This window comes from Talpa occidentalis, unplaced genomic scaffold (assembly GCF_014898055.3).
Source record: "Talpa occidentalis isolate TD23 unplaced genomic scaffold, MPIMG_talOcc4v2.1 talOcc4.17, whole genome shotgun sequence".
Taxonomy (NCBI): Eukaryota; Metazoa; Chordata; class Mammalia; order Eulipotyphla; family Talpidae; genus Talpa; species Talpa occidentalis.
In genome coordinates, this window is record NW_023601754.1 from 36,370,899 (window position 1) to 36,389,549 (window position 18,651).

At 47.9% G+C, this 18,651-nt stretch overlaps 1 protein-coding gene across 1 annotated transcript in view; it reads left to right on the forward strand.

The window, feature by feature from the left end:
* Positions 1–13,333: 13,333 nt before the first annotated feature.
* Positions 13,334–18,651, forward strand: part of CNOT1 (CCR4-NOT transcription complex subunit 1) — a 96,835-nt gene continuing 91,517 nt past the window's right edge. The window contains exon 1 of the mRNA XM_054697078.1: positions 13,334–13,895. The gene's annotated coding sequence lies outside the window, so the exon portion shown is untranslated. The remainder of the gene's footprint in view (positions 13,896–18,651) is intronic.

Consider the following 18,651-nt stretch of genomic DNA (forward strand, 5'->3'; position numbering starts at 1 on the left):
AGGAAGGGAATAAGGAGGGGGAAGAAAGAAAAAGTAAGACGGAGGTAGTGAGAAGACAGGAGAGCAGGAGCTGGAGGAAGAAAGGCCTCATGTCTCAGACTAGAGGCTGCAAACTGGTGGCTTGTGAGCTACAATCATTCAGCCCAGGGACATCTTTCTTTTGGCCTGCCTATTGTTTGGGGAGAAGAAAACTTGAATTTTCTGTTGCCACCATTTGGACAATTGGGTGGTTTCACTTCAAAGTTCTGATGAATGGTCCACGCTGAGCCTGAATTTCCTCTGGGGCTGAGGAGCAGCAAAGGCAGGTGCTGAGAGGGCCATGTGCTCTCCAGTTCACCACTGTCCCCACCATGCCCTGTTGTCCTACACCCATCTGCTCTACCATTTCAGGGCCTCCACCCAGCTCCTGCAAACCTCACCCTGGGGGTTGACAGAGAAAGGATAACAGCACCTCCCTCTCACAGAATGGGCAGGCAGTGGTTAAGAGACAGACCGCCAGGGCCTCTGTGGTGGCGGAGGGGTTAAAGACAGCACTGTCAGGCTATCGCCAGCCACTGCAGCACAATTTCAATTCCCGGCCAGCCAGGAAGAGGTCTGCTGCACCACGTGGGTATCTCACCAGTCAGCTGGAATTAAACCCACACTGCAGAGGCTGCAGACAGCTTCACAGCACTGCGCTCAACCACCTGCACCACCAGGGAGGCCCCCAAAGCGTCACACTCAAGAGGGAGAAAGTCAGAAGTTGGACCTGGCGAGGTCAGGGCTTTCATATATAAACATATATATATTTTACATCATTTTTCATTTTTGTACAAAGTCTGCATTTTCATCTTGGTTATAGCCCCCGTGAAATTCCCACCACCAATTCACCCATGAAGCATCACCATAGTCCCTAGTGCTCTTCCCACCCTTGTTTTGATCCTACTCCTTTCTCCCCCCTACAGAATGTCTCTGGTTTATAGCTGCCTATAGATTTTGAATTTTACTTTATTATAATTAGTTTTTTTTCCTGATCCCTTATGCAGATCTTCTACATTCCCAGCAGGGCCTTTAAAAAAAAAAAAGATTTATTTTGTTTATTTATGCATACAAGAACTGGGATGTAGGCCAGAGGTGCAGTGGTGAGAGGACTCACCAGAGACAGAGTGGGGAACAGAACAGGTGGATCTCCTGAAATACACTGTTTTTTGTTTTTTTTTTTTAAAGAGGCATGTATTTTTTTATTTGTTTGTTTGTTTATACATGCACTGGGTACAGTCAGAAGCGCGAGAGACTTCACCAGAGCCAGAGCAGGGAGCAGAGCAGGCGAAGGACCGAAGTACACTGCTGAGGGGAGCAGCGGGCGGCAGGAGAGGTCTGCGCGCCATGTGGGACCCTCCTCTGGTGGCCGGGGAGCAGCCGGGGTTCGAACCGGCGCCCCAGAGGCCGCGGGCAGCTTCACAACCCAGCGCTCAACCGCTGTGCCACCGGGGAGGCCCTGAAATACACTGTTGAGGGGAGCAGCTGGTGAGTCAGGAGAGGTCTGCTGTGCCATGTGGGTAGCTCCCTGGCCAGAGATGGGAATTCATGCCCAGTGGCTGGCAATAGCTTGATAGCACTGACACTTTAACCCCTGAGCCACCAGTGAGGCCCAACAGGTCTTAATATACAGGGTCTCATGAACCCTATCGGGGTTAAGGGGAAAAGGAAGCTCTAAGAGGATGTGAAGGCCAGGACTGCCTCAGTTCTGCCATGTTCAAACATCTCCCTCTGGCTACTGTGGGAGGAATGGATCAGAGAGAGGAAGAGTAGATCTGAGGGAGACCAGTAAATGATGCAGATGAGTAGATGATCTCTTCTCCCCCTTGGCTGGGGCAGGAGAGGTTTTGGTGATCTCTCCCACTTTGACCAGTCACTTGGCCCCACTCTCCATTTCAGTGGCTGCTGACAACTATCCAGCACTGCTGAGCTTCTTTGGAAAGTCCCCCACTGTTTCCAGCCTGTCGTCTATGCTTTTAGAGAAAGCCCCAGGCATGCCCTCCCTAAGTGCATACACTGTCAGAGGTCTGTTTTCCATTAAATTAAATGTAAGTCAAAGGCCCCTGCTGGCCAAACAGGAGCTGAAAATCAGCAGTGCCCAGAAATCCTTATTCTTCATGGAAAGGCTCCTCCTGCATTCGTCAGTTTTTTTAAAAAAAGATTTATTTATTTACGCATACAAGAACTGGGGTACAGGCCAGAGGTGCAGGGGGTGAGAGGATTCACCAAACACAGAGTAGGGGACAGAACAGGGAGGCCCTGGACCACTCTTCTTGAGACTTTCTTCAAGGTTCCTTCTTGTCCCTCAGCTGCTCTGTGTCCTTCTCAGGGAGGCTTCCAATGATGCTATCTAAAGTGGTCTTCTCAGTCCTTTGTATTCCATGAAATCACCCTCCGTGTTACATTTCTCTATTTCTCCCTTTCTCCCCTCCTCTGCCCTAGAAGTCTTGGTCTGCCCTATTCCCTACTGAAGAGGGCCTCCCTGGTGGCGCAAGGGGTTAAGAAGCAACCTATGAAGCTATCCGCAGCCACTGCAACACAGAGTTCAATGCCCGACCAGGGAGCTACCCACATGGCGCAACAGACCTCTCCTGACTCGCTCGCTGTTCCCCTCAGCAGTGTATTTCAGTCAATCTGCCTGTTCTGTTCCCCACTCTGTCTCTGGTGAATCCTCTCATCGCCCCACACCTCTGGCCTGTACCCCAGTTCTTGTATAAATAAATAAAATCTTTAAAAAAAATAAATCTTTCAAACAAACAATCAAACAAACAAAGAAGAGTGGTCCAGGCAGAGAGAAAATCAATGGTAAGCCTGAGGCAGGAAAACCTGGGCAGGAAGGCCACTGGGGCCGGGGCAGGATGCACAGGGAGAGAGCAGTTGAAACCATGAATAGGATCCTGGGGGCTTTGAAAGCCATGGCCGTGATGAAGATTCCACATAGGATTCGGTGGGAAGCCACTGGAGGAGTGTTAGCGGAAGGGAGGGAGGCCAGTAGGGCTTGTTCAGATGCTCCAGGCAGATATGATGGTGACACACAGACTAGAATGAGAGCACTGGAGATGGACATCAATGGAAAGATTTGGGAATATTTAGAGAAGAGAGATGAATCACTGACCTTGATCCTTATCCCCTCTACCCTCATTTCCCCATCTGCAAATGAGGTTAATCTGAAAGGTGTCAGCTGCCCTAGATTCTGAGTATGTTTCTGACTTCATCCTGTGTGAGGCAGTATAGGCAAGAGGCTAAGAGAGTGGGCCTGGATATGGCACCACCCTGGGTTTCAATCCTGGCTCTGTCCCTGACTGGTTGTGTGGTCTTGACTAACTCTTTTTTTTTTTTTTTTAAGATTTTTATCTATGCATACAAGAACTGGGGTGCAGGCCAGAGGTGTAGGGGGTGAAAGGATTCACCAGAGACAGTGGGGAACAGAATAGGCAGACCAACTGAAACACACTGCTGAGGGGAGCAGCGGGCGAGACAGGAGAGGTCTGCTGCGCCATGAGGGTGGCTCCTGGCTGGCTGGGGATCGAACTCTTGCTGCAGAGGCTGGGAACAGCTTCATAGAGCTGTACTTAACCCCTTGCACCACCAGGGAGGCCCCTCACCAAACTCTTTAGCCTCTCTGTGCCTTGGTTTCTTCATCTGTAAAATGGTGATGCACACAAGAGTGCCTGCCTCACGGGGTTACAGTGAAGAAAGGATACGATGAATGCGAAGAGCAGGGTGGGGCACTGGTGAGCTCTCCATCAAGGTCAGTCACCATCCTGTTACCATCGGGAGCAGGCTTCTCTGCAGTTGTCTCTTCTGGTGTCAGGGCTTTAGAGTAGGAAACAGAATGAGCAACGATCAGCTGAAGGATGATACACTGAGAGAGTTTGGTTACCACTGTGGCCTCGTTGGCAACAAGTAAGTCCTGTTCCTTCCACGCCTTGGCACATCTACCTGTGAGGCAGGTGGCTCCCTGCCATTCTTAGGCCTGAGGTCAGTAACGTCACCAGGCGGACCAGTTTAGATTGATACAGCAGGAAACGGGGTGACAGCCATGGGAGTGGAGATGAGTCCCGGGGGCACCGCCCTCACTGCCTGACTCTCCAGCTCTCTGCTCACAGCCTCAGGGCTTCCCTCATCACGTACTGCTCTGAGGTGCCTGCAACTTCACAAAGGACATAAGGAGGGCAAATGCTTCAGTGTGATGAGTCAGTCACCTCTCTCCTATGAGCACTGGAAAGAGAGGGCCTCTCTCCTTCTCACCTGCCAGGAAAGCAAAGAAAAAGGGGGCTCAGAACCTCGGTGCACAGCTCTGTCCCAACACACACACTTGCTTCCTGTTCCATTTACAAAGCCCAACACTGTACTTATCACTCAGCAGGTAGGTGAGTGGGACCTGGGCTATTGTTCAAAAAGGTTTTATTTTGGGGAGGGTTTGGGGCAAAAGAGTAAAGGTGGCCAAAGGTACTAACTTCCAGTTATAAGAGAAATGACTCCTGGGAATTTGACATACAAAACAGTAACTGTTGGGCCTCCCTGGTGGCACAAGGGATTAAGACACAGCACTTTGAAGTTTCTGCAGCTACTGCAGCATGAGTTCCATTCCCGGCCAGGGAGGTGTCCCACATGGTACAGCAGACCTCTCCTGCCTCTCCTGCTGCTCCCCTCAGCAGTGTATTTCAGTAGATCTGCCTCTTCTGCTCCCCACTCTGTCTCTGGTGAATCCTCTTACCCTCTTGTACTTCTGGCCTATACCCCAGCTCTTGTATATATAGAACAATCTTTAAAAAGTTTTTTCTTTTGGGCCTCCCCGGTGGCGCAGCGGTTGAGCGCTGGGTTGCGAAGCTGCCCGCAGCCTCTGCCGCGCAGGTTCGATCCCCGGCTGCTCCCCGGACACCGGAGGAGGGTCCCGCATGGCGCGCAGACCTCTCCTGCTGCCCGCTGCTCCCCTCAGCAGTGTACCTCGGTCCTTCTGCCTGCTCTGCTCCCCGCTCTGGCTCTGGTGAATTCTCTCACCCTCCCGCGCTTCTGACTGTACCCAGTGCATATATAAACAAACAAACAAACAAATAAATAAATAAATAAAACATGCCTCTAAAAAAAAAAAAAGTTTTTTCTTTTCACTGCTTAAATTGCAAAAACAATACATTTTTCATTAAAATTTTAAACAAAAAAGGGCCTTGCTGGTGGCGCAAAGGGTTAAGCACAGCACTATGAAGCTGTCTGCAGCCTCTGCAGCAGGAGTTCGATCCTGGCTAGCCAGGGAGTTACCCACATGGCATAGCAGACCTCTCCTGTCTCGCCCATTGCTCCCCTCAGTACTCAGTATTTCGGTCAGTCCAACTGTTATGTTCCCCACTCTGTTTCTGGTGAATCCTCTCACCCCCCATACCTCTGTCCTATACCCCAGTTCTTGTATGCATGAATAAATAAATCTTTTTTTAAAATTAAAGCAAAAAACCAAAATAAAAAACAAAACAAAAACAAAATTCAAACAATATGGAAGTTTGGTGTGCTCTAGACTTAATTATTATTTCTCAGAGTAGGCATTATTAACTCTGTTTTGCAGACAGGAAAACAAACTACAAGGCCTTTCAGAGAGTGAGAGTCAGTGAGGGTGAAAATTCAGGGGTTTTTTTGTGTCTAAGGATAAGATTTGTCCCCTTGGTATGCAACCTCCCAAATGGGCTCCCCACCCTGCCCTAATGAAGGAGAAACCCACAAAATCCTCCACAAAACATCAGCACAAAGGGGCCTCCATGGTGGTGCAAGAGATTAACATGCAACCTATGAAGCTATCCTCAGCCACTACAGCATGAGTTCGATCCCCAGCCAGGGAGCAACCCACATGGTGCAGCAGACATTTCCTGTCTCACCCACTGCTTCCCTCAGCAGTGCATTTCATTAGATCCACCTGTTCTGCTCCCACTCTGTCTCTGGTGAATCTTCTCACCCCCCGCACCTCTGGCCTGTACCTCAGTTCTTGTATGCATAAATAAAATAAATCTTTAAAAAAAAAAAACAACATCAGCACAAGGGGCTTGATCCACATCAGAGATAACAGTCACTCTGCAAGAGCTAGGATGGTCCCCAGTTCCTCCTGCAGCATTTACTGTTACTCCATACCGTCTCTCTCCCCAGAAGCTGTTCCCACAGAATGCAAGTGACTGAGAGCTAGCCTAGGGGTGACTGGGTAGGCTCTGATTTCATGACAAAAGTGATCCCTACAAATCTCCAAATTAACAGCAGAGGTCTCTCACCAGGAATGGTGATAATTCAGACGTGGCTGCCAGGGGCAGGTTTCCGACAGCTCCCTGGGCTTTTGTGGGTCCTCTGAGTTCTTAGCAGCCATTTCCAGAATCTGAAAATTCCAAGTGCCTCATGCTTTCATTTGTCCCTTGGCAAAGAGTTATAATACACACCAAATTTTGGTTTTCAAACAAGAATTTACATGTGAGGAGTATTTGCTGGGCACTCTAACCCAGATTTCTGCCAAGGAGTTTGACTGCCATTCAGCCTTGCACACACAGTTCCTGCTGTTTGTGCACATGTGGAAATGGTACTGGAATTGGGAACAGATGGGAGGACGACAGGGCCTTTGGCCCCATCTAAATGGCAGCTCCCCCAAAATTGTAAATTCTGACTGGAGTAGCTGGCGGTGCTTGGTAGCTCTCCCCTTGGGGAAGGGTTACAGCAATTCTCTTAGCTCCTCAGGTGTGGATGTGTCCCTTGGGATCAGCTCCAAGACTGCCCTCTGGCCCAAGAGGCCAGAGGGTACAAGCTTAGCTCCCATGAGATATTAGTTCTCATCCTGTTAGGTATGTAAGTAATTGGACCCTGTTGTCATAAATGCAGCAAACTGAGTTTTTATCCTCAATCCTAGAAGGACCTTGGTCTGACTCCTCTCTGCAGGTCCTGGAAGGGACCTGACTCAGAGCATTGGCTTCAAAAGCCATTACCTCTCCTCACCCTGCTGGGGTGGGTTATAGTACCCACCCCAGCAACCTCTTCCAAAGCTAACACATCAACATAGCCACCACCCTAAGTGGCTAGTCAGGTACAGTGTGAAATGGTGAGGCCTGCACTATAAATAATTATTGTGGGTAACCTCTCCACCTTTGCAACTAGTGGAATGCACTATGAAAAATTTCTAGAAATCCTATTTAAATGAGGTCAGGAGGCTAGAAGAGAGTTTCCACACATGCACAATCAGCAAACTACAGGACTCAATATGCCTTGCGTCTCTGAGGGGACGTGATGTTGCTTTCCTGCCCCAGCGGAAGGGAGAAGGAGGTCCTCTCAACCCAGCAGCAGGCCCTTCAAAGGCTTTCTAATAAGGGGGTGCTGGTTTTTAATCTGAAGAAGTGCATGTATGTCTGTCTTGGTATCTCACCATCAGAGTGCACATTCCAAATTTCCTTATTGTTGTTGTCCCCCCCCCTTTTTTTTTTTTAAGTTTTATTATTTATTTACACAAGAACTGGCGTATAGTCAGAGGCACGGGAGGGTGAGAGAATTCACCAGAGACAGAGCAGGTTGCAGAACAGTCAGGTGGACTGAAGACACTGCTGAGGGGAGTAGCAGGCAAGGTAGGAGAGGTCTGCCACGCCATTGGGTTTCTCCCTAGCCGGCTAGGAATTGAACCAGCGCTGCAGAGGCTGTGGACAGCTTCACAGCATGACGCTCAACCTGCTGTGCAAGTGGGGAGGCCTATTGTTGTTGTTTCCAAGTAAACCAATTTCTTGGTGGAATAGCTTATTACTTTTTTTTTTTTAAAGATTTATTTATTTATGCATACAACAGCTGGGGTACAGGCCAGAGCTGTGAGGCAGAGGTGATAGGAGTCACCAGAGAGAGTGGGAAACAGAACAGGCAGATTGACTGGAATACACTGCTGAGGGGAGCAGCGGGTGAGACAGGAGAGGTCTGCTGCACCATGTGGGTAACTCCCTGGCCACGGCTTGAACTCATGCTGCAGAGGCTGCAGATAGCTTCACAGGTTGTGTCTTAACCCCTTGTGCCACCAGGGAGGCCCGCTGATTATTTTATTTGAGGTTAACATATTTGATGGTTCAAATGGGGATCTAGAGAAAACCCCTAGACCTCTCTGAGGCTGGTAGAAAAAGGGGTGTTAGGGCCCATGAGCCCATGGGGTTCACTGCTTTCTAACCCACCCTGGAGCCTGAGGCTATCTTCTCTTGGATACAAGCTCCCACAATCGTGGTGTTGCCCTCGACAAAGGCTTATTTGGGAATTCTCTCTCACTCTTGTTGTTCTTTTGGTTAAGGCCTTGTTCTCTCTGGAGGTACTTGTGGCATTTCACCCTGTTCCACTCTGGAAAATAGGCCATTACTAATCGGAACTATGTCAGTCCTTGGTCTGATCCAAGAGCACACTCATCCTGCTGGAGTGATACACGCCTTCTGCTCCATCCTGTGCAAAGGGGCAGCTCCTCCCTGGGATTGTAGGTGTGTCTGAGTGCTCCACTTGATACAGCCTGCTCCTGATTGGAAAACTGTGTTGTCTCTGTGTGAGTCCAGTGTGATCTTTAACCCAATATCCTTCTAGAGAGGGGAGGTTGCCCAAACTGGATTGGCCATTTAGAAATTCCTGGCTATGATAACACAAGAAAATGGAATCCCAGTTATTTAAGTATTTTCCTTCTTGCCAGGTTAATGTATCAGAACCAAAGTCCTTCCTCATGCACATTTCTAATTAAATGGACCGAAGGAACTAAAGGTCATTTAGACCACCAATGATGGGGAACTTTTGACCTCCCCAATTTAGACAGCCTGAAATTGGCTCTGAAATTGCTGAAAATGAATGGAAAGCCTATATCCATTGGTATCTTGAGAGTTCCATAAGTGTCCAGGAGTCTAAAATTGCCTTTTTCCCCGCAAAGATTTATTTATTTATGCATACAAGAGCTGGGGTACAGGCCAGAGATGCGGGGGTGAGCAGATTCACCAGAGACAGAGTGGGGAGCAGAACAGGCAGACTGACTGAAATACACTGCTGAGGGGAGTAGCCGGTGAGACAGGAGAGGTCTGCTGCACCATGTGGGTCAGCTCCCTGGCCTGGGATCGAACTCATGCCACCAGCATCAAACTCACGCCACAGTGGCTGGCGATAGCTTGATAGCACTGTGTCTTTAACCCCTGCCACCAGGAAGCCCTAACATTGCCTTTCAATAAAATAAAGTTTTAAAACGGACCGAGGGAAGCAATTAAAAAAGGATAAGATGGCTTCCCAAGTCTTTCCTCTCCCCACATCCTTTGCCTCTGGATTTAGGGTTGCGACCCTGCACTCAGGCCCTTCCTCTGGCACCATTTTCTTCCTTTCCTTCTGTATCACATACCCTTCCTCTGTACCCTCAGTATTTCCATTTTAATCCTTTGGCTGCACCTCCTTCCCCCTGTGAACCTCTCTCTGATCCCTCTTCCTCTGTACTTATTCAAACCTCTCCCTTTAAAGTTAAACCTTCAAGGCTCCAGTCAAAGCTCAGATGGCTTATGTTCCCTGGACCAAGGTCGAATTCTGAGCCACAGTTAAACAGCATCCGAAGGTGACTAAGGACCCTCATAGATTTGCTGAAGACCTTAACATAGTTACTCAAACCTATCAACCTGTTTTTTCAAACTCGTATCAGTCAACTCACATACTTGTAGGTCAGGGTCAACTTGCCAGATGGGTAAAACCTGGAAAACATAAACAACCCCCTAACTTTTGGCAAGAGGTTAGGAAACTTGCTGATAAACTTTATCAAACTATTCCAGCAGCATTTTCCTAAGCCTAGCAATTGGAATGAAATTCAATACCGAAAATTTTGGTAAACCTGTTGGTGATTATTATAATAAGCTTCCAATTGTTTTCAAAGAAAACTCACGTCTTCCTTCTGATGTCGGATCTACTCCGAGAGGCTTCAGCTCTATGTTTGTTAATGGTCTGAATGGAGACCTTTCTCTGTTAGTCAAAAATAACCAAAGTAGAATGGGAAATCATGTCCACGCCACGTCTAGTTACTTTGGCAAATCAGTTTGCATGGACCTTACATGAGTCACCTAAAGGCAAGGGTGAAAAAGCCCTTAACCTTTGACCCTGCTAAATGAGGGTTCCCATTCAAAACCAAAATCCTCCAATTTCTATTATTATAAAGAGCCTGAATATCGGAGAAGAGTCTGCACTAACATAACTGTTTCAGTCTTCAGATGAGTCTTTCAAAGATTCACCAAGTTTGGGGAGTCTGGGCATAGAATAATGGAATTCTTGGGGAGGGGGTGGGTAATTTCCTGTCAGTCCTCTGGGTTCTTCTTCGGCTGGCTGAGTAATCAAATTAACATCAGATAGCTTAGTAAGAGAACAAAACCAATTTAATTATGTACATACAGGGTATCTATATAAAAATAAAGATGTAAAAGTAAAATGAGGAATAATGGGGTTCTGTGTTCTGAGCTAAGGAGTGTGACAGGGGCCTGGGATTTTAAGGAGCGAGGAGAGGAAGTGGTACGATGAGAGGGTTTCTCATATGACAAAGACCAGATGCTCTGGAATTGGATGTTTTGCCGTACCATACAGATAGGTTTCTCCAATGGGAAGGTTATTTCTGGTAATAGCTGTATTCTGGGTAAAACACCCAATTTTCATTCTTTTAGGAAGTTAAGGAAGTGGTAAAGGTTTCTCCTGATCCTTCAGGGCCTCAATTAAATTAATCCACATGCTAAAGAGGTGCATTGGGGTGCCCCTGGTGGCGCAAGGAATTAAGCACAGCACTGTATAGCTATCCGCAGCCTCTGCAGCATGAGTTTGATCCCTGGCCAGGGAGCTACCCACATGGTGAAGCAGACCTCTCCTGTCTTGCCCGCTGCTCCCCTCAGCAGTGTATTTCAGTTGAGCTGCCTGTTCTGCTCCCCACTCTGTCTCTGGTGAATCCTCTCACCCCCACCCCCACACCTCTGGCTTCTCTCTCAGTTCTTGTATGCATAAATAAATAAATCTTTAAGAAAAAAAAAAAAGAGGGGCCTCGTGTGAGGCTTGTCTGTACTATTGTTGGGAGGTCTGGTCTGAACATCTTGGGGAAACTGATCCTCTAAGATGGATCCTTTAAGATGGAGGAAGGAATATCTGAGCTTCAAGTTCAGCCTCCTAAACATCACATTCCTGGGTGCCCACATGTGTTGTGGCTGTATACTGCCATGTACATGGGGCTGAACTGGAACTATGCCAGACAGGCTTGCTGCAGTTCTGAACCTCTCCTCCCTAGAAACTGTGCAGGAGTGCCTGAGGAGAGCCCGTCATGACTGGTAGGGGCCTGATGGTGGTGTGATGCTACAGGACTGAAAGATTCTTTTTTTTTTTTTTTTAAAGATTTATTTATTTATACAAGAGCTGGGGTACAGCCCAGAGGCGCGTGAGGGTGAGAGAATTCACCAAAGACAGAGCCGGGAGCAGAACAGGCAGATGGACCGAAGACACTGCTGAGGGGAGCAGCGGGTGAGACAGGAGAGGTCTGCCGTGCCATGTGGGTTGCTCCTTGGCCGGCCAGGAATCAAACCGGCAGTACAGAGGCTGCGGACAGCTTCATAGCACTGTGCCCAAGCCGCTGCGCCACTGGGGAGGCCCTGGACTGAGGGATTCTTGCGGGGAGAGAGAGGACAGAAATAGCAGGCACTAAGATGCAATCCAGGGTAGAAGTTCACTGTTCTGATCCCAGCACCTGTAACAATGCCTGGAATGTAGTAAGCACACAAATATTTGTTGAAAGAAGAAATAGGAGAGGGAGAGGCTCAGGTTGCAATCAAAAGCTATGTGACATGTTACAGGGCAACCCAGATCTGAAGTGGGTTGCCTGATAAAACCTGTGTTTGTGGAGTTTGTTCAGGGCATCCTTTCCCCCTAACAGATCAGATGTAGTGGGGGTCTTATGGTCCAGGAAGATGGCATACAAAAGGGCTGTGATGCTGGAAGAGTGGACAGGCTCAGGTTTAGGTGCAACTTTTTGCCAAGTGAGAGACAGGGTCAAAAAGGGATTCTGGGAGGCCTCCCTGGTGGCGCAGTGGTTGAGCGCTGGGCTGGAAGGCTGCCCACAGCTTCTGTGGTGCCGGTTCGGTCCCCGGAGGGTCCCACATGGAGCGACAGACGTCTCTTGCCACCCGCTGCTCCCCTCAGCTGTGTATTTCGTCAGTCTGTTCCCCACTCTGGCTCTGGTGAATTCTCTCACCCTCCCGCACTACTGACTGTGCCCAGTGCTTATATAAATAAATAAATAACTCTTAAAAAAAAAAAAAAAAGGACTCTGGGGGCCCTCCCTGGTGGCGTAAGGGGTAAAGTGACAGCACTATGAAGCTATCTGCAGCCACTGCCGCATGAGTTCGATCCTCGGCCAGGCACGTGACCCACAAGGCCCAGCAGACCTCTCCTGATTCGCCAGATACTCCCCTCGGCAGTGTATATCAGTCAATCCGCCTATTCTGCTCCCTACTCTGTCTCTGGTGAATCCTCTCACCTGTAGTCCTGTACCCCAGTTCTTATATGCATAAATAAATAAATCTTTAAAAAAAAAAATAAGGGACTCCGGGAATTCTTATTTTCAGTTTCCCCGAGTTCCACAGTAGACATAGCTATGTGGCTTCTCCTGTGGCTCCTAGGTTAACTCTCAGTCTCAGAGGCAGAACATAGACACAACCACCTTCTGCCAAGAGCTGCAACAGTAGGACCTCTGTGCCCTGGCCTACAAGATACTTAGCCAGCTTGCATAAGGAATGATTTCTGAAGGCCTTGAAGTAGAGGGTGTGGTGCCCCAAGGGAAAGTGTGGACTCAGGGGAGGCCTGGCTGGGGTTGGAGTATCTAATCCCATCTTTCTTCCAGAGGTCAGCAGCCTGGAGAAGAGTCTGTTCCAGAACATCTCCTAATGGGGGACACATTCTGTTTTGGAAAACAACCATCAAGAAGAGGACTGGAGAGAACATCAAAGCCCAAGTTTTCTTCCTTCCTTTTGGAAAACAAAAAGATCGTCTGGCCAGCTATCCAAAGCAGAGCTCCACCCAGAACACTTCTTTTCAAAAGAACTTCATTAGCATTTAGATATAAACCAAGGCAATATCTCTATCTAAAACACAAACAAAACAGCTCAAAGCCCTGCCTGGCCTGCCTCTAGCTGCAGCACACCTCCTTCCCTCTCCATGCCAATCTGGCTTCTCCTTGCTTGACTGCTCAGAAACAGAGTCTCTCAGTTCTCTTCTGTGACCTCACAGAAGTCCTCGGGCCTCCAGGGCTGGGCTGTTCCCTGCTTGCTTGAGATTCTTCCCTCAACCAGGAGAATGAGCAATCTCTTCTTAGATCCCAGAGTCCACACTCTCTGAGCTGTTGCAAGGCCACCTGTAGTCAGTGACTTCAGTCTCCCAGAGCTTTAGCCTGTGGGGGCCACTTGACCTCCCCATATGAGTGAATCATGGGCACCTTGAACCCCCAAACTGTAATCATTCAACCGTACTCACTAATTCTTCAGTCTCTATTTCATGGGAGAAAGGTACTCAGCAGCAGCCAATTCTGCACTTTTTTCTCTCATCTTTCATACTCCATCATTTGCCAAAGTCTGATACTTGTATCTACCACAACTCTAGCGGCCCCACTTCCTGTGGCTGCCACCTCCCATTGACTCCAACAGTAGCTTCCGGTGAGTGTTCCAGCAACTCCTCTGACTGGGCACCAATCCTTTTTCGACAACACAACCAGCGTGTAAAACAATGCAAAACAATGCAACTGTCTGTTGTAAAATAATCAGCCACATGTGAAGGAAAGGAAGTTTATTTTTCAGAGTCAAGATTGAGAGTTAACCTAGAAGAAAGAGTGCAAGCAATCCAGTAAGAAGGATGTTCCTGGCTCCCCTAAGGTAGGACCCAGCTTGTATACTGTTGGGACAGGTGGGCTAATGTCAGTAGAAAAAGAGTCACATTAAGGCAAGCATATTAGAGTAGCAAAGCATTCATTTTTGTAGACGTGATAATTTTCTAGTATCCTGGCCAAATGAAGATATGCACACCTGAAAAGGGTGGGGGTTATCTCTGTGGCAGATGCAATCTATGTGTGAGGAAGGCAAGGACCTCAGAGATAAAATCTATCATCAGAGAATACTTATGTTTCGGAAGTGTCTGCTGGTCACTTCGGGGACACCATGCTGTAATTTCTTCAAGGCTGGGGTTTTGCTGCATACTGGTTGGCAAATTGCACGGTGCTATCACAGCAATTTCTCTGACATGCTGATGCAAATCTCTGCAGGTTATTTTATTTTTCCTTTGTGCCTAAACTTTGCTGACTTTGTTCCACAGTATGTCATTTGTTCCACCTAACCCTTCAAAGCCTTCCCAGAGCCTTAGGATAAGTCTAGATCACAGCTCTAGTAGCCTCTGGCTACCCTTTTGGCCTACAGTCTTCCTAACCTTTCAGTTCCTCAAAGATGCCCAGAGATGCCAGTATCATCTCTAGATGGCTTAGTTCTTTGCTGAAATGCCCTCTGTCTCGACCACTTTAACTATAAAACTGCTATTCCTTTCACATCCTTAGAGAGTTGTTGAATCCCTACAGTATTGGGGTCCCTGTGCTTCTCCATTTATTAATACTTATCACTCTTGTAACTCATTGTTCAACAGTGGGCTCCTCTACTAGTCTGTGAGCAACATCAACCATCACAGGCACCTTAAGAAACTACTGTTGAGGGGCCTCCCCAATGGTGCAGCGTGTTGAGCGCAGCACTGTGAAGCTGTCTGCAGCCTCTGCAGCACAGGTTCGATTCCCGGCCAGCCAGGGAGATGCCCATATGGCATGGCAGACCTATCCTGTCTCACCCGATGCTCCTCTCAGTACTGTTTTTGGTCCATTTGCCTGTTCTGCTCCCCACTCTGTCTCTGGTGAATCCTCTCACTCTCCCACACCTCTGGCCTGTACCGCAGCTATTGTATAAATAAAATAAATCTTTTTAAAAAAAGACTACTATTAAAAGCTATGGTCCAGGAAATAGGAGACATTCAATTGACAATTAATGAGAGTTTGACAGGGAGGTGATCGTAGAGTTGGGGGAGTTGCTTGCTCAGAAGTAACTGATTCTCCAGCTCTAAACTCTTGTCAACTTTAAGTAGCTAGTTATTTTTATCAGCGAAAGTGAATTTGTTTGGGAATAGCCAGAGGAATTGCAATTTGGGGAATGAATGCTATGACAGACCACATGTCTATGAACACAAGGGAGAAGGATTTGCTTTTGGAGAGGAAAAGAGGGGCGTTGGGAGGGGCTGCTCTAAATGACAGTCCATTGGAGGAGAGTGAGAGTCGAGGATGGTGATGACCTCTCATCAGCTTGGCTGCTGCACTTTGGTGGAGGCATTACTGGGCAGGGTAAATCTGCCTTTGGAGTAGTAGATTTCTTCCTGTTTGAAACTGTAAGGAAATGTTCCTTCCTGTTGGGGTATGCAAATGTTGGGGTGATAAAACATAAAACCTCCCCCATAAGACTTCCCAACTAAATTTAGTTGAGGTATTCTTTACTAATTTTCACAACCCCCTTTTGCCCCTCAGAGTCAGTAACTGTGAAAGGACACCCAAATAAGCATCAGTAGATCTGAGGGTTGCTTTAAAGAGGAACTCCTTTACAGAGGCCACAGAGAGCAGAAGTGGCTGAGAAGAACCTTTCTTGGTCCCCTAGATGGGGGACCATGGTGCCAGGAAAAAAGAGGTTGTTTGTTTCTTTAAAGAATATGAGGGGGCCCTCCCTGGTGGCCTAGGGGATAAGTCTCAGAGTTATCACCACTATGGCCTGAGTTTGATCCTGGGCTGGGGAGCTAACCCACATATGGTGCAGCAGACCTCTCCTGTCTCACCTGCTGCTCCCCTCAGCAGTGTAATTCAGTAGATCCACCTGTTGTGCACTGCACTCTGTCTCTGGTGAATCCTCTCACCCTCTGCACCTATGGCCTACACCCCAGCTCTTGTATGCATAATAAAGGAAGGCAGGAACAGGCATACTTATATCATACAAAACAGATTTCCAGTTAAAAACAGTTAACAAGAGAGGGATGGATACAATCTATATCATGATTAAGGGAATACTGCATCAGGAAGACATAACACTCACCAACGTATACTCATGAAATGAAGGAGGACCAAAATATATCAGACAGCTACTATGAACTCTGAAAACAGACACTGGAAAAAAAACACTTGTAGTAGGGACTTTAACACCCCACTCTCACTTTTGGATAGCTCAACTAGACAGAAAATAAATAGGGACACAATAGCCTTAAACAATTAGAGATGAAGTGCATCACTGAGGACTTCTCTAGCCTCTACATCTGGGGCCAAACCTGAGAAAAACTGTTTCCTGCCCTGGTTTGGCCTGGACTGACCTTGCCTCCATCACCCACCTAGAGCCCGTGGTCTGGTCTCAATTGCCTAAGCCCTTTGCAGTCTGCCTCCCTCACACTTATTATTATTTATTTCCTTTTCAACCGGATCCAGCCTACTGGAGAGGGTGACACTCCTCTGCATGTAACTATACACCCCAGAACTGGGATCCTACAGCCCAGAAATCCAGGATCTAGGGGGAGCCATGCTCCTGGCCCGAGTCCTTGTTCCTTAGAACCCCTAGACCCTGCCCACCCCCAGCACACACACAATCCCAAGGGGACAACCTGCTCTCTCCCATTTCTTCTACAAACATCCTAGAACACCCTGCTGCAGGGATGCATGGCCACAAGCCTTCATTCTCCCCTGAGGTACTGCAGTCACCCCTACCCCCATCTTAACTCCCCATGTCCCTGATTTCTCATTTGTTTTTCTCGCTGTTTTTCTTCTCAAAGATGGTTTGTGAGTGGATAAGAGTGGGAACTTCACTGTGGGTTCCCTACCTTCTACTTCCCCGCCCACTCTCCCCCCCCCCACCCCCAGGGGAGTCTGTGAGGCCTATCCCTTTCCCTCTCTTAGTTTCTTTCTTCTTCTCTCATGCAGAGAGGCAGAGGGGGAGAAAGCCTTAGAAGAAGAAAAAGTCAGATGCATCCTACACAGTATTGGGATAAAATTTCCCATTAAGGATAGGATCTGAGGATTTATATGTAAACTCCACGTGGAAAACACCAAAAATACAGCGCTACTTTCAGAACCTGTCTCACTCATGTACAACACTATCAGACTGTGCATCCCATTTGTTGGTTTGGGAAAGTATCTGACCACTAATGGGCCATTGAACATTATAGATGGGACCTTTAAGGACACCTGATTAAGGGGGTTTCCAAACCATAGCTTAGAGTGTGGTAGCTGAAGATGTAAGTCCTGAAGTAAGACAGCCTGGGTGCAACTCTCACTCCTCCATTGACCAGGATTCTGACCTTGGACAAGGGACTCAATCCCACTAGCCCTCAATTTTATGATTGGTAAGTTGGGGTAAATAACTCAGTCCTAGCTCACAGGGTCCTGAGAGATGGATGTGATAAAGTAAGTTAATTGTATTTTTCACTTTTTTTTTTATTGTGTGTAGGTTCTACTTTTCAAATAGATTAGTTGATTGAAAAAACAGGGCTTCCCTGGTGGCGCAGTGGTTGAGCACTGGGTTGCGAAGCTGCTCGCAGCCTCTGCAGCACCGGTTCGATCCCCAGCAGCTCAGGCGTGGGTCCCACATGGCACGCAGACCTCTCCTGCCACCCACTGCTCCCCTCAGCAGTGTACTTCGTCAGTGTGCCTGCTCTGCTCTCCCCTCTGGCTCTGGTGAATTCTCTCACCCTCTGGCGCCTCTGACTGTACCCAGTGCTTGTATAAATAAATAAATAAATCTTTAAAAAAAAAAAAACAAAAACAAAACTGCGTGCACATGATTACGACCCCAAGTACATCCTTAGCCTCTCAAGAGTCCACAGCAACACAGTTTGAAAGCCATCTAATGCTTGGCCAATAACCTTAGAATAGTGAAGAAGGAAAAATAGGTCCAGAAAGGAGAAGTACTTTCCCAAGGTTGCACAGAAGGTTAGGGGGTACCTCTGGGTTTAGGACCTGAGTTTGAATGGCTCAGTGGACTTTTTGCAATGGGGCTCCTTGGACATCCTCCTCTTAGGTAGAGCAACGAGGTCATACCAAAGTCAGGGTGCCCAGGGGCCTAGAAGGTTTGGAGCCAGGTGGTGGTGCTAGGGAATAAGAAGATCAGAATTTAATTAATTAATTAATTAATTTATATATACAAGAACTGGGTACAGTCAGAAGCACTGGAGGGTGAGAGAACTCACCAGAGCCAGAACGGGGAGCAGAACAGGCAGAAGGACCGAAGTACACTGCTGAGGGGAGCAGCGGGCGGCAGGAGAGGTCTGCGCGCCATGCGGGACCCTCCTCTGGTGGCCGGGGAGCAGCTGGGGATCAAACAGGCGCGGCAGAGGCTGCGGGCAGCTTTGCAACCCAGTGCTCAACCGCTGCGCCACCGGGGAGGCCCGAAGATCAGAATTTAGACTTAAGGCTGTCAGTGAGTTACTTTGGATAGGACAGAGAATGGTAAGGTAGTCAGGTTACTAAGTAATTTGATAAATAGGACTGAAAAGCAAGAACATGGAATAACAAGGCTTTGTGTTTCTGCTAACCTTTCTTCCAGGCACCTCCACATATTTTATAACATAGCTTGC